At 40.1% G+C, this 5,015-nt stretch overlaps 1 long non-coding RNA gene across 1 annotated transcript; it reads right to left on the bottom strand.

Moving 5' to 3' along the window:
• Positions 1–202: 202 nt before the first annotated feature.
• LOC110007117 (uncharacterized) lies at positions 203–4,787 on the bottom strand. Its single transcript, XR_002280660.2, has 3 exons — positions 3,493–4,787; positions 606–3,364; positions 203–512 (listed from the first exon to the last, which is right to left on the bottom strand). It is a non-coding gene; the product is annotated as an uncharacterized LOC110007117 (long non-coding RNA).
• Between the last annotated feature and the right edge of the window lie 228 nt (positions 4,788–5,015).

Genomic DNA, 5,015 nt, shown 5'->3' with positions numbered 1-5,015 from the left:
CAAAAAAAAAAAAAAAAAAATTGTGTTGATCCTAAGTTCACTTAGGGATCCCTAAAAAAAAAAAAAAAGAAAGAAATGATCTCAAAAAGAAAAAAAAAGAATAGAGAGGAGAGATCTTGATCCTAAGAATTCTTAGGGATGCAAAAATAACAAGAAAGAGAAACCGCAAAAAAAGAAGAAGAAAAGAATTATTATAACCATGGATGAAAACCAAGAAATGTATATATCAAAAGGCTTTCCTTACAACATGAATATGCATGAAAAATACAAAGAAGGGACTCAATCCCCATCTCTCGAAATTGATTGGAAGCCACTTGAGGCCTCCTACTTGCTCGCTTGCTCTAGAGCATACTCTACGCTCACTGCTGCTTCTCGGAGCTGCAGGAGAAGCAGGGACGAGTGGCCCCAGAACTATCCTCGGGCCTTTAGTTGCCTGTGTCGGGTCAGCCTACTCTAGCACTGAAGTTATCAATGCCCAACTGAAGCTTCCCCAGTTGCTGCTTATATGCATCCTGAAAAAGAATAAAAGTGACAGAATCCAACATCACATGGGAGAATGTGACAAATAAAAAGAAAGAAATCAAGCAAAAGGAAAGAGTACATACTCGCTAGCCTCTCCCCCATATGAGATTCACATGCAGTGGGTCTATCTTTCCACTCGTAGCCTAGGAAGGTCCCGCACCTAAAGATTAGGCCTGGCTTTGGGTTACCCACAGCAACTCTAGTTCAGCCTGAGCCTAATCTCTCTTAGATCTCAGCAAAGTACGCTCTTGCTCTCTCTCAGTGTCAACTCTCTGAAGTGAAGCTATCGTAGTCTCAAGTTGAGCTCGTACCTCTGCACATTGCTCATAGCTAGGTCTCTAGAGCACATCATCTCTTGCAATCTACCTCTCAAGTGCATCGCCTCACGGCTGACCAGCTCGCAAGGGCCACCCATGACCAACCTCTCCATGATCTCCCGAGCATGCATAGATATGTACATGATTTCCCTCGCAGAAGCCCGATATCTGTCTCCATACACCGTCAGAGGCACCTTGGCATCCTACTCACTCAGCTCATATATGAGAACATGCCTCTCCCATTCTTCCATCCAAGGAGCCATATTTGACAAATACACCACTCAGAATCGACTCTGATCACAAGAGGCACCCATTTGGGAGTGAAAAAGTAAGGACCAGTAAGAGGTCCAAATTGTCGCAATACGCGATCAAGGTTGTAGGCTTCTACCACATCCATACAAATCAAATGAGCACGGGTAAGAAAAATAGGCACTTAGTCCTCATAGATATTTGCTGTATCCTCTACAACCACAATTCAAGATATCCGAAAGAACACAAACATGTGGTAAAGTGACCCATGAGAATTTCTCAAGGAATAAAAGACAAGAAAAATCATACTATATTGGTAAAAGTGAAGTAGGGGCAATTTGGTCATTTTTTATGTTCACCCAAGACAACCTATCCTAGGAAAAATATGTGCTAACATTGATAAAGCCATCATTAAAGTGCATCCTAAACTACATTTCCTCCAGACCTTAAGCAGGGGCAATTTGGTCATTTTCAAGTTCGCCCAAGACAACCTATCTTGGGACAAATATGTGGTAACATTGATAAAAAATCATAAAAGTGAATCCTAAACTAAGTTTACAAGGTCACTACTTCTTGTGATCGAGGCTCCCCTACAAAAATTTTCTTATGCAAAATCATAGCAGGAGGCCTACTTTCGCGATATGGAAAAAATAGAAAACATGTTTGGAATTCTCTGTTGAAAAATAAAACATGAACTTGGCATGGGTAATAATCGTGATGCAGTTGTCAGAACGAAAAAATCAGCCCATTTGAACCGGTCCTTCAAGTCACGACAAAAATGGGACACTAGTGAAGACAGTGGAATGGATGGTTTCGTGCACCAATATTCAGCATACATCTTCAAAGTATCAAGATGAACAACTTTCGTGTTTTGCACATGGTCAAAAGAGATGAAAATGGTTCATATCAAAAGAAGACAAGTTTTCACGCTATGGATTCTCAAAATATAGACATGGTGATCAAGACTGAGTACAATACATTAAAAAGAAAAGAGAAAAAGCGAAAGATCATCGGAAGATAAGGGGACGCGAACCGGCTTCCTCCCATTCGAACGAGAAACATGGGCGATCTCCAGCCCACCATTGATTTGGATTGGCCATAACCAGCCAAAATTTGAAGCAAATAAATCAAAGAAGCTGAGGAATAAAAGAGGAAAGTGCCCAAGAAACAATTCCTACGATCAAAGATTGAAGAAAATGAGAAAAATGGGTCTCTCTTCACAAGAAGAAGTTTCAAGAAGAGAGCGAGGCTTTTCAAATTTGAGTGGAAAAGAAAAACCACGCCACAGATTTTTTAAAGGCTTACAGTACGGACAAGATCCCAAACAATGGGCAAAAATATATATATTTTTAAAAAGATCGGAAAAAATTCTAAAAAATTAAGGAAAAGGAATGGACCAAGAGCAAGTGTGTCCAGAGGTTCAGAAAATTAGGAAAATAAAAAAAAAGAAAAAGAAAAACGAAAAATTGTGCCTGTATTCTTCACCCAAAATCATGCATGAAAAATAAAAAAGAAAAAGGAAAAAATCCTATAATGAATTTTTTCCTTCTAACAACCATTGTTGGAGATTCATTACACCCAAGAAAAAAAAAAACAAAAAAAAGGAAGAAGGAGAGTTTCTAGTTTAACTGCCTATCCTGGGAAACTTGAAAGGCTGCTAGTCATCTTCTGCTGGGGTTAGATCTTCCTCGACTCTATTCTTCTCTTCTAGTAGGCGTGAGAGCATCTCTTGTGCCTCTTCCATGGAGGATGGCTCCTTCCAAACCATTGACTTAGTCTTGTTTAAGAGAGGCTCTAGCATCGCAACTTCGTGGGGAGGAGGGTCTAGCATCCCTGAAAGTCGCAAAGGATTGGCTTTCTCCCACCAAGCTTGGTAAATTCGGGAGCAAGATGGCTCACTCTTTTTTCTTCTTTAGACTGTCCCTCTTAGAAGAAGAACGCATTTTCGAGATAGACCTCAGAAGAGAAAAAGAGTGAGGAATCAACCTTGTATCTGCAGCATTAAAAGGGGAAGCAATGTAGTATTGATCGAAACGTAAGTGCCTCAGAACTCTTTGAGGAAAATATCTCTCTGTGAAGAACTGAACCCCAAGAATGATATGAGAATGGCCCGGATATGGCAGTGGTCAATATGGCATCTTCCAAGCCGCGAAGAATCTATTGAAATTCGAACAAATTATCGAAAGTCTCCTTGTAAAAAGCAGTCTCAGCTACTTCTATCCGAATGTTAGTGTAGGCCAAAGCTCGAGCACCCACAGTGGTGGTTGGATTCCTAACTGGAGGGCATAGTACTACGGTGAGAGGAAAGAAAAAATGGAGATAAGAAGGAAAATTGCTCAGGAGAAAGAAAACTTTGCTATAAAATAAATTCCAAGAAAGGGTAAAAGATAAGGATCCAAGTTACCTGCAAAATAATCATGCTTCCTTCTAAAAGGCGGTGCCCGTACATTACTCTACCGAAAAGAGCTTGGTAGATACCCGCCAATACTGCATGGACTATCGAAAATTTTGAGTTTTGCCACAAATTCCAAATCAGGGGAATTAAAGAACTTCGGTACATCTTCGTGCCAGTAGGGAGAAACACAAACCCAATTAAACAGAAAATAAAAATTCGAAGCTGTTCTTCAGCAGTGGATTTGTTCCTTTGAGCAAACAATTTCTCTAAATCCACCCAATCTCATGAGGGAGAAAAAGCAGCTCCTAAGAGTTTCCTTCCCAAAATTGAAAAATTATCAGAATTCGAAACTGGTGGATACGGCACGCTGGAAAGTGACAGACTTGAAATTTTGGCAGTCTCCTCTATGGTTAGAGTAACTTCTCTGGTAGGGAAAATTAATGAATTTGAACGATAAGCAAACCTCTCTGTGATAGCCTCTATCATAGAAAAATTCACATGGGTCAGAGCCATTAGAATAGTTCATTGGAGAGAATAGATCATGAGGAAAGATTTTATATCTTCCCATTGGCCTGCCGCATCATACCAAGATTGGAACCAAGAAGGGAAAACAGGACGACCTCGAACATCTTTGGCCCGAACTCCTTTCAAGATATTTTTGGAAATATGAATGGCAAGAGAGTTCAGAAAGTGAAGTACCTCATTGAAAGAAGAAGATTCTTGCCTCTCTTTTTCAGCAATTTAGAGTGGAATACTTCTCTTTGGAGCCATCGAAGAAGATTAGAAGATGAACACCTATGATCTTGTTGGATCTTGGAAAAAGGAAAAAAATAACCCTGATAGAGGAAAATACAAAGAAGAAAGGTTTAAAGGTCATACATAAAGAAAAACTAGAGAATCCTAAACCTGATCGAAGTAGGAGTCCAAGAACACAAGGAATCAGAGTCATTCTGGCGATGGTCGCATGCTCGACATGCCCCGTGTTGTGCAAAATGGCTAGCCATGCTGCATGTCGTGCAGCCCGACACGCTCTGTGTCATGTGTCACACCTTGCTATATACCATGACGGTGTAAGTACTCAAAAAATTCCAGAAAAAAGAGAAAAAAATGAGAAAAATAAAACGGGCAACATTTGAAACTTGGAAGAAAGCAAAAAGAGAGCATCAAAAGAATCCTGGGCAGTCAAAACAATTTCCTATTGTTAACTGACACAATCCGAAAGAATAAAATTTTTTCCAAATAGAGTCACAAGGATGACACAAGCTGAAATAGCTCATCAATCTCAAATCCAAGACGTCCAACCCGTATGACGTGAAACAGTCGGGATATATCAAATAAAACTATTATACGTCATTTTTAATGTACTTCTATCCCCGAGACGAATAAGGAGAAAGCCAATAGTAACCTGATCCCGTCGGTACCCAAAACACTGCCAGACCACGGGAACACCACAATAACAAGCCTAAAAACTGGGCGACCTCTAAAGATGTATCAGAAAAGCCTCAAATTGCATGAGAGGGTAGTTTGGGATG

Source organism: Amborella trichopoda, chromosome 5, assembly GCF_054954075.1.
Source record: "Amborella trichopoda isolate Santa Cruz 75 chromosome 5, AtrichopodaSantaCruz75HAP2 v2.0, whole genome shotgun sequence".
Taxonomy (NCBI): Eukaryota; Viridiplantae; Streptophyta; class Magnoliopsida; order Amborellales; family Amborellaceae; genus Amborella; species Amborella trichopoda.
Note: the sequence above shows the minus strand (reverse complement) of the source record. Positions and strands in the feature narration are given on the sequence as shown.